The following is a 19,139-nucleotide window of genomic DNA, read 5'->3' as shown; positions in this document are numbered from 1 at the left end:
CCAGGTGATGAGTATACCATAATCCATTGATTATTTACTATGTCTTAATTTACAAATAAATGTTTCCAATTACTATAGGGTTAGTTACTCAATATGAAGGGAGTAAAGGAATCAGAAATATCATGTGACTTTTAAAACTCTGGTCTCTCAAAATCCTTTAAACAAACAGTTCTGTTTTCACTAACAATGTTAGTTCCAAGGGTACAATGTATTGATCTAAGAACATGATGTCAAGCTTGAATATTGTACCCAACAAAAGAAGTGAAAACTTATATATTTTTTTTAACTAGTCAATCAAATAGTTTTAACATAAAATAATAGCCTATGCACATTTGGGAAAAATAAGTTAGAGAGTCAGAGGTACATAGAATTAAAATGATATAATATTTTTATTTTAACATAATTCAATTTGTATGGAGTCTTACTAATAAATATTCTGAAGCTATTAGAACAGATAGAAGATGGGGTTCTAGTTATGAATAAAAAACAATAATATATTGAGTAATTTGATGGAACAGTGCCTTCTGAATATTTAGCGGAGGTATATAGAAGAACAAAGTGACAAATAATACAGCCATTAACTTAAGCTATAAATGAGAGTGTCAGTATGATATGGAAAACATCATAATAATTAAACACATACATACTCATCACCGTGAGGCTTTCAATGAGATGTAGTGGGTTTAAATGTAAGTTTATTTCTATTTCTTTCTCAACCCACAGCAATAGGATTTTTAAAAAGATAAAAAGCAGCATAAATAAAAACAGCATGAAAAGAAAATGACAAGATGTCAATAGATTAAAGCTATCAAAAAAGTTTTTAAAAAGGGAAGGCAGCATGGGTAGAGATAGCTAATCTGTCAGGATAATGGAGAAAACTATTATCTAAGTGCTTGCAGAAGAGTAAGCCAAACAGCAGCAAACTCCTGGCCACAGAAGAAGTCAAGCTCAAAGCTCCAGGACCGCTCAAGAAAAGGATGTGGGATCTTTTAAATAACAGCAGAAGTTTTTGAAAAATTATATATGTAAAGCTGTATAAGATTCTATCTTCAGTCCCACCCAAGGTAGGCCTACTTTTCATCCATCATCCCAGACACTTAGAAATTTACTCTGTGAGCATTAGGCCTATAAGATATCTGGACTTAGGGACCCCAGGCACAACTGAGTGTGAGGTAGCTATACTGAAAACTTGACAATGCGATTAAGTGTAATTCTAGATTGTGAAAAGTGAAATCCCGATCTCGTCTATGTAACTCCTAGACATGTACCACCTGGGGTGGAAAAATGAAAGATGTATTTCTAAGGAGTTTGCCCCAAAATGAAATCCAAATTTTACAATTAATCATGGCAGCTGATGACTGGTGTCCACAGCGAGAACGGTGTGTTAGGAATCATGCCATTTAACTGGGGTCTGTTCTAACTCCTGGAAGGTATTGTCAGAATGGTATTGAAGCCCACTGGTTATGTCAGAATGTATGGAATCCAGAGAACAGAAGAGTGTGCAGATTAGTAACGTTAAGAAAATCCCAAAGCTGCTTGTTTGAAGAAGGCCCAGGAAACCAGCCAGAGTGTAGGGTACATATAGATGGAGGCCTCCCAGAGAGTGAAACTGACAGATAGCCTGATGGGTTACTTATACTTGGAGAGCATTTTTGATTATTTGATAAATTTTAATGAATTGGTGATAGTTACAAAAAAAACCCGAGCAAATTAAAAAAGGCAATTATTCGCTCCATGTAAATGCGAATAAAAATAATACACCATATGACTCAATGTTCAACAGTCATTATAAAGACATAAAATTTAAACATTGTTCAAATCCAATAAGACTGTTTTGGAAATATGGGAGAATAAAAGTTAGTTTGGTGAAAAGAATCTCCATCTTTCATCTTCTTATGAGTAAGTTGGAAAATATTATACAAAATTGAAATTTTAAGAAATATCATAGAGAATATTATTTACAAATTTAAAGGTATAAACCAAAAACAGGATAAAAATAGCTGAAGATACTGTCTCTGGGAAATGAGGTCCAGAGATGTGCTAAGGTGATTCCATAACCTGGGTCATTATAAAGATCCAAACCCCTTTGGTGATTAAGAATTCAAAATTCAGAGATTTTCAATTTAGAGGGGCAAGATGATGAAAAAATAATACATGTTAAAACCCTTGCAATGGAGTTTGGTACATCATAATCACATATATACCTTTGACATGAAACATTTGAATGTTTATTGTCCGCAGATAAAAAAAAATAGATTATAACTAACCCTATGTATACAACTTTAGGTAAGATTTTGCTACCAAATGAGCTTTAAAAAATCTTTCATTTTTCAAAGCTTTTTGAAAATTTTAATTGTAGTTAAGGATTTTCTTTTACCTATTTGAAACTTTTGTTTTTGAAATCATGTACATGTTGTCATTTAATAACACTGCAGATCTATTTTTAAAAGGCAGATAGGTAAAGATAGGATAAGGGAAAACCAAAGATGGCTTAACTACTCATTTTCAGATAAATATGCCATGCAGGTTTATGAAATATAACTTGTGAAAAAAAAAACAAGAAAAGAAAGATGTCTTGGATTTTGTGTTCTTGGTGCTAAAGTAGCCAGAGAAAGAGGAACCCAATTTTGTTAATAAGAGAATAAATAGGCAAACTTCATAAATTTGAAGGGTTTTTTTTTCTTTGACCCCATCAAATAACTTTATTCACACGAATGCCCCTTAATTTCCAAAGCCTCAGTCATTCATACATATTAGGGGCATCCACAGTGTTCAAGGAACTTAAATATAATGTATCATACCAACCCAAGTAAACCAAGTACAAAAAATATTCATATAAAGTTGTTCACATGTAGGTCCTAGATTACCAGCTTCTGTGCAAAAAAGGAAATAAAGAAAAATAGATTAACTACTATTTGAAACTAACTTTGTGCCTGGCTTAAAACCTCCCTCTCACTCAAGTCTGTTCCACACGAATGTTTAAGAAATCAGTGAAATACACTTTCCTGCTCCAATAATATAATAAATTCACTATATCATCAAGAAAATATAGTAATGTAATATTAAATTAAGGTAAATTGCTGTACAGTAAATTACACTTATAAACAGAGTCAACATGAACGCCTATAGAATATTTGAACGCCTTGACAATAGTGTCAAAAAATATTTCTTCACTATTAATGATTTTAGTGTTCCCACATTGAGATTGTGTAGTGTAGAGGAAAGGGTTAACCTTGTAGATCTGGTTGCTCAAACCCTGCTTATTTCCAAGAAAGACCTTTTGTTAGGATCTGGCCTTTTGCTGCCTACTGAGAGCTGAGTGCTGAGTACTTAGAAGGTCTTACCTGAAAGAAGTTTTTGTACGCCTAGAGCCTTGGACCATGCTGTACCAATGTGACCAGATAGTTTTTGGTAACAATGTCACTTATGCTGAACACCTGCTCTTTTTCCTGGGGGTCTGGGATTACAGAGTAGTTGTATATATAAATCATTTGCAGTGCTTTATTGAGAGACCCCAGTACAGACTCTGGGTGCCCAGACTCAGGTGGGCTTTCCTGGTTGGCATTGCTTCATACGTATTGTCACACACCATGGCCGGGAGAATTAGGTTCCACATGTGAAACTGCACAAGAAGAGGACAATTGGAAATGGCACCTGTTTTCTCCCAGACCTCATCCCATGTTTCCTTTTTTTTTTCCCCCCTTTTGCTGATTTTTAATCCACATTCTTTCTGTGTCATAAACTGTAATTCTTAGTAGAAGAGCTTCAGAATCCTATGAGTCAATCTACTGAATCAGTGAGTTTGACAGTGGTCTTGGGGATTTCCACATGTGATATTAAAAATTATACTAAAATAATAAAATTTGGCATTAAGCATGTATGCATTTCTGATGCCATAAAATTTGATTACTGGGACTTACTTCTTTTGTTAACGTTGCAGCTATTGTTACTCTTGTTTACTACATTTTATTTCAACTGGAGATCTTATATTTTGCTGCCATTTTACACTTTAATAGACTTTTTGAAGTCTAAAAGTCTATCATTAGTCAGGGACGAATTCTACTTTCTGTTCTGATGCCCTCTCAGAAGATCCATTACCTTACCAATTTTCCACACAAATTTAGTCCTGAGTTTCGCTGTAAGCCATGATGGATAATATGTGCCATGCGGAAGAAACTATTAACCCTTTCTTTTCAGCTCAAGGTGGCAAATTGGCAGAGTCTCATTTATGCAAGAAGTAGGCAAAATTGTTAGCAAAGCAAATACACAGTGATTGTATCTACCTCATATGGCTGTGCAGAAGACTGACCAAAATAAAGTCTATGTATTTGAGAAGGGCTTCCTAAACTTAATAAAGATGTTAGTTATTAACTCTACCTGCATTTGTGTATTACAGCAGTGGCCAACTTGCTCAATTTGTTTCTTTTACTCCAGACTGATTCCCTTTTCCCTTCATTAGGAAAAAAGGAATCTTCTAAGATTGCTCAAGAAGGGATATGATTTTCAAAGTAAACTACTGTTTAACAAGATAGCCTAAGATGTGTAATGCAGCTTCCCCCCGTCAAGGTAAACAAACTTCTTATGAGTTGTATGTTATCAGATCGCTGGAATGGACCATATTCCCATAGGAATTTCCAATGTGAAGAATAATTAGAACAGATACGTTCTGAACAATGACCCTTTGTTTTCAAGGTGGATGGCACAGTGTAGGAAGACTAAATTTTTTGTGTGTAAACAAAGCTGCATCTGCTGTGATCATTAACTGAACACCCTTCTGTAATACATAACTGATGTTTTATATTTTGTCTTGAAGCTGTTACTTCAGCCAAGCATGCCTTGCCCCTTGCTGTGTTGTCTGGTCCTTCTGCCTCTAGTTATAGTCAGCAGAAGCCGTCCTGGGGGGAAAACACCAACTCTTTCCTTCCTGCTGTGCTTTCAAAAATTAGCTTCAACAAAAAGACATGTCACATGTCGAAAACAGTTACTGTGACCTCCCCAAAGCATCCTTTTCTAAGTAAACGTTTTTCCCTAGAGAAAAATAATTCTGTACATTGTAATTTGGCAAGGAAAGAAAGATTCTCCGTCCTTCAGAAATCTCCTGCCTGCTTCATTTTCTTCAACTCTGTCTTCACAGAAGTCTATTGGCATTAAGGAGAGGGCAGCTCAGCCCACATTCTTCAGCACCCAGGTACAGATAGATGGAAAGCAAGGAAAAGAGCAGGGTACACGTCTGCACTTCATTTCTTCTTTCTATTTTCTCCTTCCTTACTCTTTCTCTTCTCTTCTACCTATTTTGCATCCCTTAGGATTTAATAAGAAAAAGGAAGTGTGACTGTGGGGAGGCACAGAGACTCTCATCAGTGCAAACACAGTAAATAAATGCCATCCTGGGTTTCGTACATCCTCAAGGACGGTAACCAAGAAGAGCAACACAAAACAATGACAATTAGATTTCTTCAACACGGTCAGACAAAAGTAAAGACAATGGCTAAAAATTCACTCATCTTACTAACTATTCAATTTAGAATCTTGTCTTGTTCCCCAAACAAGTTACTTTCTTTTGATTTGTAACAAATTTACTCATTCAACAATAATGTAATTGATTTTTATGCCCAAGACTTGGCTCCCGGTGGGCTCTGCAGGCCACCAAGATGGCTCTCAACCCGCATAACATGAGGAGTCACTGGGTGGTTCAACAGGAGAGTGGTACTGTCTCAATTAGGAATTTTTTGAAGATGGCTGCAACATGAAATCATAAAAAGAAAATTATTTGTCACTGTAATTTCTTCTTCCTTTTAAAAGCCTGAGGGCTTACTCTTCCATTAACTGCAGTGGAATGGAGTGAGCCAGAAGTTTGGATCGACAATTCCAGGATTCAAAGAACAGCTCCAAAAAATGAAAATACAGAGGTGAGTATACAGAGGCGAGTGAAACGTTTAGAAAAGTGCCTCGGGGATATCAAGACAGGGCTTGAAGAAATTAAGCCGGGGAGCCATCCCCTCTCTCTTCACTTCCCCAGAGAGCCCTCTTTCCTCGCCAGCTCCTGACTCCCTTCACTCAGCACCCTGGTGGCTCCAGTTCATTGCCTCCTGCTTTGAATGCACCTGACATCCAGAACATGCTGTGGTTCAGCCACTTCGCAGCCACATTGTCCTCCTACCCAGGCCTCAGCCCAACCCACTGCATTTCTTGCAGTTGCTTTCAATGAAATGTTTCTAAGCAGCCGTTTCAGAGACTTGCTCACGTCAACTGCACACATGTTCTGCAGTAAATATTGTGCTTCAACCTCTACGTTGATGCTCTTCCAAGCAGAGGGATCTTAAGAAAACGCAACATAAATTGTTAATATCTCGGCTAAAGAAAATTAGGGAAATGTTTCATTCTTTAAAAAAAAAAAAAACCTATGGGAAACGAACCATATAAAATTAACTAAATAGAAAATGATTTTTATTTTTCAGGAAAAGAATAATTCTGATAAGTAAAAAAAGTAGATGACATACAGAGTAATTTCCAAGAGGCATCGGAGAGCTGAGAGTGTTGTGGACTGGACTGTGTCCTCCTTCCAACCCCCCACAAATTCATAGATTGCATCGCTGCCTCTGCAATGTGACTGCATTTGGAGTTAGAGCCTCTAAAGATGTAATTTTGGCCAATGAGACCATAAGGGAGGGCTCTAATCTAATATGTCTGTAGTCCTTATAGAAAGAGGAAGAGATACCAGGGACACGTGGGCATGAATAGAAACAGCCACATGAGAACACAGAGAGAAGGCCCCATCTGCAAGCCAGGAAGGGGGGCCCCAGGGACACCACCCGACAGCAGCTGGATTCCAGGGTTCCAGCCTCCAGATCTGCGGGGTGACACCTTCCTGTTGCTTCTCTCCAGAGACACTGTCTGTAGCTTTTTGTTGTGACAACGCAGCTGACAAATACAAAGAGACTGAAGACAAACAGAAGTTCAGTAAAGAGGACCAGAGCATAGAATGTGGACAGGGGTTGAGAAGGGGAATTAGCTGGCCTTCGCTATGCAGAGATGGCTGGCTGTGAGATCGTGAAGGTGGTGTGGGCGCTGGAGCTGAAGCCCTGGAGAGAAGTCAAACTAAACATGTCCAGGAAACACATGCTTGTCACTTACAACTTGTAAGGGACTGCAAGTCTGTGTCCTCCCCAAATCCACACGTTGTAACTGTAACCCCCAATTTAGTGGTATTAGGAGGTAGGCCTTTGGGAGATAGTTAGACATAGATGAGGTTGTATGGATAGATTCCCCACAACGGGATTAGCAGCCCTGTGAGAAGAAAAGGAGATCAGAGCTTGCGCTCCAGGCCCTGTGCGGATACAGTTCCAAGGCAGCCATCTCCAGCCAGGAAATGGGCCCTCACCAGACCCTAGACCAGTGTCTTGATCTTGGACTTCCCAGCTCTAAAATGCAGAGAAATAGATGTTTGTCTATGGTATTTTTTATTATGGCAGCTGAAAGTGCCTGAGACACAGCAGTTTCTATAAATAATGTAAAAGTAGATTTATTTCAGGTAATACAGTTCTATATGAACTGTACTCAAATGAGTAAGAAAATAAATTCCAGAGAAACTTAACTGTATGTAATAAATATAGGTTTTACCATTAATTACAAAGTATGAGTGATATTTAATCTATTTAAATTTCAATTTCCTCATCTACACTAGTTACTGCAAAGATCTCATTAAACTGCCATTTTTAGTCTGCATTAGTTGTCACCATGGCAACTAAGTAAATGAATATATCCAGTTTACACTCAGTGGTACGCTTTATGTTGGGAGAATTTTACAAGTAACATACAGAGTTAAAGGACCCTCAGACAAGAAAGAAAGAAACACTGGAATCATTTGGTCCTGCTCTCTCATTTGACCCACAGTAATAAAAGTGATGTTGATGTAAGACGAAGGTTAAGGGACTCGTTTGACAGTGCAGGGACTACAGCACAGGGCTCACACTTCCCACATCAGTGTTAAGCCTATCTCAGAGCCTGGGCAGCAAACACACATTGTACACACCGCAGCAGTCCTTACTACCAAATGCCAAGCGATTGCATTTCAGAGCTTGATTTGTAGGAATTGTATAATCGTGTTATTTTTACTTTACAATTAAGATGAGAAGATTGAGCCCTAGACATTTAAATAAGGGAGCACAGGATAACAAAGCATGCTCTTTGTAGACACAGAGCTATGCCTAGCATCTATTGACTTAAAGCCTTGTTAGCTCACAGACTTTCTTGTGCCCAGTCTTCTGGAATACCAAGGACTGTGCGGCCAAAGCCCATGAAAGAGAATGCATTGTTCGCAGAAAAACTAAAAACAATAATAAAACAGAACACAACTTGGTCTGTTTGTAATTATACCCCTGCACCAGTAATTCTGAATAATTTTAGTGATAAAATATTTTTTCCTGGAAAAAATATTTATTGGTGAATGCCCTAAGCAATTACTGAAGGTATCATTGAATTTTAATAGTATATATAAAAGCTTCAAATGAGCACATATTTATTATTTATCGTTTAATAAATATTATATTCTACACGGAACTAAATGGTGGAGAATTCCCAGTCATACAATGAGTCTCTAATATACCTTCATTCATTTTCTGTAACAAAAACAATTTAGACTGGTTAGCTATTAGGACAATAAAAATGCACTATGTTTCACAATTTACCTGTAAAGGGAATTTGAGTATATTCATCTTCGCTTTTAAGTGGGCTTTCGTTACATAAGTAAGGTCATTGGAAAGGCAAATTCAACAAATCTTTCAGCACACATGTTTGGGAATTAAAAAAAAATTACCGTGTAATATTAAAAACTACTTGAAAGTGTTCATTAAAAAATATCCATCTTTTCTCTGTTTTTTCTTCAATGTCTTATTATAGAAACTATGATAATTTACCTAAGCTAAGCGTGAATCAAGGGATTCCACATCTGCTAATCTTTCTTTTCTCCTCTACTCTCTGTATTTTGGACAATATCTTGAAATGTGCACACACAGAGGACACTTGCACAGTACTTGGAAATACTTTCTGGATTTTATGTGAGTAGCACTAATTTACTTGAAACTCTATTACTAATTCTTCAAACAGTATTTTTTAAATTATATACCACGGTACTCTTAACGCCTGAGTAGAGAACCCAAGAAAAGTCACAGTCCCTAAAATCTCAGTGCTGAGAAGTAATTAATATCAGCAAGGTCAGAAGCAAACTAATATTGAGACCACAAATTAAAATATATTAGAGTCTCAAAAGAGGAGAATGAGAGAGGGTACCTGAGAAGGGTGAGGTCTAGAGAACAGGTCTGCTCCAGGAGACCACGAGGATACACCTGCAGGGGCCTCTCCATGGTGACTCAGCTCTTGGGAATTTGTAAACTTAACTTCCTGGAATGTGGAAATGTCCAAGTTCCATGAAATCCTGTAGTTCTGTAGGGGCTGGAACAGCATGTCCCACTTGATTCAAACTGGCCAGTGAGAAGGGTACCTATGGGTTGGAACTTTTTGACTATTGATAAAAAGGGAAAGACCAAGCCAGTCGGGGAGCACAGCCATTTGGAATTCTTCTATGCCATTCGCTCCCGGCCGGTAAATAAAGCCCTTCCTCTTATTAAAAAAAAAAAAAAAAAAATTGGGTGGCACCTGTGGCTCAAAGGGGTAGGGCACCGGCCCCATATACCAGAGGTGGCGGGTTCAAACTCGGTTCTGGCCAAAAACTGCAAAAAATAAAAATAAATAAAAATAAAATCGTAATTTTTAATATTGATTTCCAAAAAAAAAACCAAAAACACCAGCTGTATTGACAGCACAACAAAAGTACTATAATCAATAAGTTAGGGTCCACTTTCAAATAACTAAAAGAGTGGAAATGGAATGTTCTGAGCACAAGGAGATGTCAAAGGCCTGGGGTCACCCCAATTATCTAGATTTGATTAATTCTCATTGTATGCCTATATCAAAACATCACATGTACACTATAAAGATATACAAATATTATGTACCCAGAAAAATTATACATTTAAAACATAAATAAAATTATGAAAATATGCTTTCTATATATTAGTTATATTTCTGGCTCTTTAGTGTTTTTTTTTTTTTTAAATAGTTCAACTATTTATATCCATAGTGTACTTTTCTGGCAAATTATGTGATAACATAAATTTATATTAGTCATTTTGCATATGAATTAAACTCTGTTAATTACTGTTATTAGATTTCCAACAAGGATTTCTTAATCTATTGATATTCAAATTATTCTCAGTTATAGCCCAATTATGTCAATACTCTTCCAGTTTTTTTTTTTAATTCGCCTATCTCTGCTATAATTTTGGTAGACTCTGTAATTAGAGTTTACTACCATTTTCATTAACTTCCTAAATTTTCAATTTACAATTAGTTTGCATTTTTTTGCAAGTATATCTGCAGATTAAGTACTTAGAGTGGACATTCAGAAAAGACAGATCAACAAAGGTATTGAGAGAAAAGATACTATGATAGAAGAAATTGTTGGAATCAGATTCCCTTTGTAATTATTCAAGTCTTTAGTAAATAATTTCACGAGATCTACATTATGAAAATACCAGGATGACCTTTATTCTCTTCTCAGCATCATTAAACTTCAAAGAGGTTTCTTCCTGACTATAGGTCCCTGAGTTCCCTTTTCTTACAGCATTTACTTTAAAAACTTATCATTGCCAATTCTTTCTATGTCCCCTTTGAAATGTGTCTAAATCTCTTTAGGTGATTTGCCATCTTTAAGCCTCTTGCCAACTCTAAGACCCAGGGACTATCTCATTCAAGTACCTGTGAACTATCTCTTTGAAATATAATCTTCCTGAAAAATACTTTATCTCACAGTTGCTTTGAGAAGCTGGGAGGCTAACTTTGATAGACACCTAGCTCCAAGCTGTCCTGAAGATAGCTTCAAGTTTACTTTTCCTTTTGGGTAAGATGAGTTAGCAAATGTAAGTGGCCTAATATCTTTGGCCCCAATGCACCTCACTCTTAAAAACTCTGGCCCTCTAGTTCAGTGGTATTCTATCTCTTCACCTGTTGGAACGGTTTTGAATAAAATCCTCCTTGCTTTTCTAACTTTGTCCAGTGTAATTTTTCTTTGACAGTGTTTTCTCTAATTCACTTTTCTAACTCCTAGGACTCATACAATGAGTATTCACCTAGCCATAATTTTCTCTATTATAAATTTTGGGAGAGTGCTGCTGTTTTTCACAGGTAGTCAAGAAACTTTGAAATAAACAAATCCTCCCTCTTAGTAGTATATATACTGGTTATACTCAAAAGATACATCTGTATCAAGTTGCAAGATTTTCATTTCTATTTGGAGACTCCATTGGAGAATCCGTTTCCTTGCCTTTTTCATCCTATGAAGACCACCCACATTACGTGGTTCATGACCCCTTCCTCATCATCAAAGCCAGTGGTGTTGCATATCCGGCCATTCTGCAGCCACGTTCCCTATGAATTTCCTTTTGTGATTAATCCCTCTGGGCCCATCTGGATAATTCAGGATTATCTAGCCTTCTCAATGATTTTAATTGAATCACATCTGCAAAATATATTCCTTTATATAACATAACTTACTCATAGGTTCTGATGATTAGGACATGGGCATCTTTGGGTGCCATTATTCTGCCAATCTCAATAATTGAATTATTTTCTTTAACAAATCCATGGCATTAAAAAAAAGGAGATTTCTAGATTGTTGACCTGAATTTATTTTTATGCATATTTGTGAATTTCCATAATAAACATTATATAAATATACTTAAAAGACTTAAAATATTATGCATGGTCATTTTAAATACTAATTTAAACTTTAAAAAAAAATTTGTCAAGTATGATGATTGCATTATACTCATATGAGAAAATGTGTATTTTTTTTTTTTTTTTTTTTTTTTTTGTACGAAAGGTTTTTATTGACGAGGGAGGGATGCTGCAGAGCAGCACCAAGGAGGAGAGAAAAGAAGAGAGAGAGGGGGAGAAAAGAGAGAGAGGAAAAAGAGGGGGGGAGAGAGACGGGGAGAGAGGGAAGAGACTGAGAGAGACATAGGAGAGAGAGGAGGGGAGAGAGAGAGAGAGCACACGTTGCGAGAGAGAGAGAGAGAGAGAGAGAGAGAGAGCAATGTGTATTTTTTTTTTAGAATATGTTTATTTTAGTGATATATGCTGAAGTATATAGAGGATTATATGATTTCTGAACTGTCTTTAAAATACCTCAGCAAAGAAAGAAAGATAAAAATGACAAATGGTAAATGAACAAAAATACAGTTAAATGTACATAAAATGTACATGTGGGGATCTATTATGTTCTCTTTTTATTTTTACGTATATTTTTTAATTTCCATAATAAATACTATGTATATACATATTTGCTGAAAATACATTATAAGGTTTTACTTATAATATAAACATATTCTTGTTTTTTAACAAATTTATGCACACGTGAAAGATCAATGTGTGGAAAGCATTCAATATAACTATGGTTATCTCCCAATGAAGTAATTATGGATAACTATGCTCTTTTATTTTATTTTTTAATTGTCTATGTTTTATAACTACAATGAGAATGTATCATTGAAATAATTAGAGTTAATGATGAAACATACCAACAGCTTGGGTTTATACCTTCCAAGGCTCAGAAAATGAGAAGATAACATGTATTGACGATCAGATTTGAGTTTGTGTTCCTTGGTTCTTGGTTCTTCCTGATCAAAGAATCAAAGGAATGAATAAACACGCCAAAGAGGAAGATTTATTTGGCACAGAATATCCTGGAGAGGGGCCTGATCTACCTCTGCAAGTGGAGAAGGCCCTGAATTTAAAGACAGAGTATAAAAAGTTATGTATACACCCTCAAAACTGGTAGAGAATGAACTGCTCCAATAAGAAAAAGCAGTCCCCAGGTCTAGAGTCTGTCTTTTTTTTATGCTAAATCCCTAATAGTATGCTAAACTTTGGGTGGAATAGTCATGATTTTTCTGGAAAAGGGGTAAAAAGTTCTCAGAATCTGGAGTATACTTCTTTTTTGACCTTTTAGGATGACTTTCAAGGGTTGTAATGGTTACTGTAAACTGTTATAGTACTGATGGGTGTGATTTTCATTACTCCAACAAAGATAGGTCATTTGAGGAGTTGGACCTCCCCTTTGTGCTAATATTTGAAAAGCTAAATGGTAAAAAGATGTTGCTGCCCTGTGATTTGAGAACATGTTGTAAACTTATGTGATCTGTCCTGGGTCTTTTAGGATATAACAAATTCATGCTTAGAAATCTAAGAATGTTTATTGCAGCCCAATTCATAATAGCTAAGTCATGGAAAAAGCCCAAGTGCCCATCTATCCACGAATGGATTAATAAATTGTGGTATATGTATACCATGGAATACTATGCAGCCTTAAAGAAAGATGGAGACTTTACCTCTTTCATGTTTACATGGATGGAGCTGGAACATATTCTTCTTAGTAAAGTATCCCAAGAATGGAAGAAAAAGTACCCAATGTACACAGCCCTACTATGAAACTAATTTGGGACTCTCACATGAAAGCTATAACCCAGCTACAACTTAACAATAGGGGGAAGTGGGAAAGGGGGAGGGGTGGGTAGAGGGAGGGGAATCGGTGGGATCACACCTGTGGTGCATATTACAGGGGTATTTGCGAAACTTGGTAAATGTAGAATGTAAATGTTTTGGCACAGTAACTGAGATAACGCCGGAAAGGCTATGTTAACCACTGTGATAAAAATGTGTCAAATGGTTTATGAAGCAAGTGTATGATGCCCCATGATCATATCAATGTATACAGTTATGATTTAATAAAAAAAAAAAAAAAGAAATCTAAGTTCTCAATAAGCCGGACGTATTTTACAATGATTGTGCAACAAAAAGAGACAATATCCTTAGTAATGAGTATGTTTAGCACACACACGAATTCCCAACTGATTCCCTGAGCTCTGTTTTCATTTTTTGTCTTTTTTTTGCCCCATAACAGTGGTTTATCCACCTACTTCCTTTGTAGCCATCTCACCAGAATTTGGTCTCATTGTTTCTCACAAGAGCTGTCAAATAGATGCCCGGAGGGTCCACCTGCTTTCCAGTATTACTCTCCTTTAAAGTGCCTTTCATATTAAAGTCAGAGTGGTTTTCCATAAGGCAAATATGCCTATAAACTTTCCATTAACCATAAGATTTGGCCCTAGTTGTTGAGCATGAAATGCAGGGTCCTTTATGACTTTAGCATCGTGGTTGGTCATCTTCACCTTCAATTACTCTTCAGTCTTCCCTTTGCAGTTACATGATCCAAAATCACTTGTATTTTTGCTGAAAAGACTAGGTTATGTCTCAAATCTAAAAAAAAAGGATTCCCTTCCACCCACACATTTGCAGCTTTCTCCCTAAGAAAAGTGACCTGTTTCTATTTAGAGTGTCCCTTGGGAGTCTCTCTTGATCCTGCACTCTGTGTGTTTTCCTAAACCCACCACCTTAACCACCCCACAAGAAAGCCAGACCCTGGATCCTCCTGTGACTTTTCTCCACTTCTCCACCATCTCTCTCCTAAGTAGGCCCTGCCTTATTCCAAAATTCTGTCTAAAATAAAAACCTTGATCTAGGCAAAGGAGAACAATCCCCCCCAAACAAAACTGTTATTCCTTCTTTCAAGAATGTCCACCCATTTCCACCATCATTATTACCTGGGAATGGTTCTACAATGCATAAGTACCAACGTCACCTTCCTTGAGAGGCAAGCTTTCATATCTTCATGTGGACCAAAGCTCCTCTTTTTCTTTGCACGCATAGCATTTTTTAATACTTTTTAAAATTTCAAGTATTTTGTTTTCCTGTCTTACCTTGCTACACCATAAGCACTTACAGGTCAGAGGCCATTTTCTATATCTCATTTCTAGGACAGGAACTGGAATATAACTGCTGCTGTCTAAATTTTCTTGAATTAACTTGAAAAAAAATCCTGGCTATTTTCTAGTCACTCTTCTCCTGCTCATTCTTCACTTCCAGTCTTTTGTTAGTACTGCCATTTTTTCCTACGTGAAGCAACATGAACATATTTGAATGATACCGTACGTCAAGGAAATATTCGTGAAGTCTGGGGGAAGGCAGGGAATAGTCAATATTTGCTTTATATAAGATGACAAAGGAATAATTTCAGTAAGTTATGGCCTCATAAAAATTATTATGTAAGCATCTATGGTATTTCACATCTGTCTCATATGAACGATGCTTTCCAAACCGGGGACTACGAATATGGAAATAAACATGTGTAAAACACTGTCTTGAACAGCACACGGCCAACTGAATCCCACTGATGCAGAGCCCTGAACTGATGTGTTACCTACATATATGCACAATGTTTTGTTTAACAAGCACAAATGTCACCTCCTTACAATGTATACTATGCTAATGTGAAAAACAAAGCTACACATATTGACACAATGAGTTAACAGTTTTAAAATTTCTAGACTCCAGTGGAAGAATGTTTGTCATCTGTGGTGCCCATAAATTAGAGCTTTGTCCTCTATAAAAGGGATAAACATTCAAAAAAAGAAGTATCTGACAGGAGCACAAGTCATAGAAGTTGAGAGTTTGAAAGAGCTACCAAGCCCTTTGTTTCTAGTCATTCTATATTTCAAACAGAGCAACATACATGTTATCAATATTCTATAAAATAGAGGCCTTTACTTACAATGCAAACACTGGTTTAATATTTAATAAAACCAATAACTTCTGAATTATAACAGTAAGGCCAATAGGGTAAATTGTTGTTAGATTCAAGGATGTCTCCTCTTTTTTCTTGAATGTGCTTTCTGCATTCTGAGAAACTGCATTACTGCATTTTGAGTTCTTGCTAAATAGTTGCTATACAGACCCAAATTGACAGAGGCCTAGTAAAAGTGCACTCTGCAGGCAAAAGTGTCCCCATAGAAGAGAATGCCTCAGGTTGGGGATGTAGCAAGGTTTATGCAGTGGATTAACCCAGCCAAGTGCAAGTACCATTTTTGCTTTACAGACCTGATTTTGTTCAGCTCCAGTAATTTTGCTCATGCTGTATTTCTACCAGTTCTACTTATGAGATTTATAGGTTCTTAAACCTTATTTATTCCACAAAGAACATCTCAAATGTCATCTTAATGGAGTAAGCCCCTCTGATACCCAGAAGGAGTACAAATCTTTCACACTTTTCACAGGATTTGCATGTAAACAAATAAGGTCAAGTACCCATACTCAGAATTATACTCAAAATCCATCAGAAGGGCCACTCTAGAGGCAAATAGATCAACTTTCAATAAGTCTTCACTGGGAGACACCACCCCTCATTTGAGCACCAGTGAAGGTATTTCTACGTTGTTCAGTGCAGGACACACTAGTTCTATCAAGTACTTGAAACAAGGCCAATGGCACAAGTTGAAATGATAATGTTTTTAATATAGTTGGTGAATAATAAAATATATTATTAAAATTATTTTACCACTTTCAGTTTCTGGTGTGGCATTTAAGGGCCATGAAATTTGACACTTCATCCTAGAAAAAAGTAAAAATCTGAACAAATTGAAAAACCAACAATTCTTAGATTAATTTGACAAGTACAGTTGCAAGCCACATCACTGTCCTCAAGATCAGAAGGACAGACAGGTGACTACAAAGAGCCATAATCCAATAGAGCACAAACTCCGGAACAGAAATCTGTGTGGGAACCAGTGCCAGACTAGGAGAGGCCAAACTGTAATTGATAAATGTTGGAGGTTTAACGTAGACAAGCCTGCATAACAAACACCAGTGGGACTCAGTCTTACAGAGGCCTCCAAACTCTGTGAGGTTCCTCTCCAAGTCCTCACAGGTAACACCAGAGAAAGAATCCCGCCCCACCCCCACCCCCAGTAGTATTGGCAGGGAAAGGGGAAACAGCTGGTTTTGGAATAGTCCAGAGCATTTGGGTTTTTGTTGTTGTTGTTGTTTTATAAAAGGCTTTCCATCCACGGAAAATCTTCTACCTGGGATTTTTACAAGAGTCTAATCTACTTGAGAGAAGACAGAAGGAAAATATTTAACTCCAGGGTTCTCTAGCCATCCATTCACATCTAAGGGATATGGGGGGTGGGGGGGGGCTGGTGCCGAGTAGCACTGGTGACATTTACAGTTCAGGGGCACAGGTTCACCCAAAAGGCTGAGACTTCATCATAGACTGTATCGACCATTTCCCTCCCCCCACATTTCACCACTACATTACTAAAATCTAATTAACACAGTTCATTCTGCCAAGTACATTACACCCACCAATCAACAAAAGATTACAAGGCATACAAAAGGGCAAAAATACAGTTTGGAAAGAATGAACAAGCATCAGAATCAAAGTCAGATAGGGAAGGAATGTTGGAATTATTACACCAAGAATTTAAAAGAACTACAGTTTATTTGAAAGAACAATGGTTTACATCTAAAAGAACTATGGTTTATATGAGAAAAGTGGGCTTGGGGAAAAGGACAGATAAAGTAAACATAAAGATGGACATTTTAAGATAGCATCTAAAAGAAATGCTGGAGATCAAATATACTACAACAAAAATGAAGAATGCAATTTGATAGACTGAGGAAAGAATCTCTCACCTTGAAAAAATATTAACAGAAACTAGGAAGCAAAGAGGACGTCGACTAAAAAGGGAACAGAATATCCAAAAACTATGGAACAACCCCATGAGGTGTAAATCTACATGATATAAATATCACAATGAGAAGCAGAAAGAGGCATAATATTTGAAGCAAAAATGACTGACAGGCAGACGCTAAGAGCAAAGACCACGGCCAAGTCCGGGGATAAGAGCAGCAGCAATGGGAAGAAAAGCCTGGAACAGAAAGCCGCCACCAAGGAACCTCAGGAGGCTGCAGTCGCTGAGGATGGGGCCACAGAAAGCGGGGTCCAACCCACGAAAGCGGCTGCCTTTCCCCCAGACATTTAATGTTCACCAGGTGGAAACAGCATCAGTGGAAGGAAAAGTTGGCAGCTAAGAAAAGACTTAAAAAAAAAGAGAGGGGCGCTTGTTGAGAAGGCTCCACCAAAACCTGTACCAAAGAGCACTGACAACCAGCGAGTGTACGATGAAACCACAGTAGACCCTAAGGATGGAGAGGTTGCTTATGATGAAGCTACAGGTGAATTTGCTTCTTATTTCAACGACTTCTCCCAAGATTCTGATCACACATCAGGTAGGCCTCATGGAGAACAGCACGACTCTGAACAGCTCTCCACAGTTACACCAGACTCCCATGTTTATTACAGAAGAGGACTGGCTCCGAAAAAAATGATTCCACAGTGCATCTCAGGAGATTTCACAGATCTGATTGTTATTAATGAAGATCGTAAAACCCCACAGACTTATTTTGAGTCACTTGCCAAATGGTCCAACTGAGTGTTCATCTTCGTAAAGAAATTAAGAGAAGAGGCAAGAACCCCAAAGAACACATCTGAGATAATTCTGAATAATTTTACAACACGGTTGGGTCATTACATTGGACGAATGTTTGCATCTCTCTTTCCTCATGATCCTCAATTTATGGGAAGGCAGGTTACCACATTCCATAATCAACATGACTATATATTCTTTAGATTTCACAGGTACATGTTCAAGTGTAAAAAAAAAGTAGGAATTCAGGAACTTGGACCACGTTTTACCTTAAAATTAAGATCTCTTCAGATAGGAACCTTTGATTCTAAATATGAAAAGTATGAACGGGTCCATAAGCCCCAAGAAATGAATACAAGTAGAAGAAAATCCCATTTATAAAGTGCCGAAGGAACAGAATTAGACTTTTCTGAATACACCAATTTTAAAGTTGGTAAAATATTTGTGACAAAACGCTCTTTTCAAAATGGTATTTACTGATTTCATAAATCATCTTTCATGTCTGGACAAATTGCTAAATAATAGTACATTTATATAGCAAACACAAATAAAAGTCACTTTGGAACAGTTTAGGTTTCCTAAAACTTAAAAAAAAAAAAAAAAAGACTGAGAATTTCTTCAAATTAATGTAAAAGACCAAAACACATGTAAACATTCCACATTGTATATCAACTCAGAACCTTGTACCCGATAAATGCATTG

General features: G+C 37.0%; 1 pseudogene; it reads left to right on the top strand.

Moving 5' to 3' along the window:
- The first annotated feature begins 17,801 nt into the window (after positions 1 to 17,801).
- Positions 17,802 to 18,818, top strand: LOC128568491 (ribosome production factor 1-like; annotated as a pseudogene).
- The last annotated feature ends 321 nt before the right edge of the window (positions 18,819 to 19,139 follow it).

Source organism: Nycticebus coucang, chromosome 17, assembly GCF_027406575.1.
Source record: "Nycticebus coucang isolate mNycCou1 chromosome 17, mNycCou1.pri, whole genome shotgun sequence".
Classification (NCBI taxonomy): domain Eukaryota; kingdom Metazoa; phylum Chordata; class Mammalia; order Primates; family Lorisidae; genus Nycticebus; species Nycticebus coucang.
This window is presented reverse-complemented; position numbering and strand designations above follow the sequence as displayed.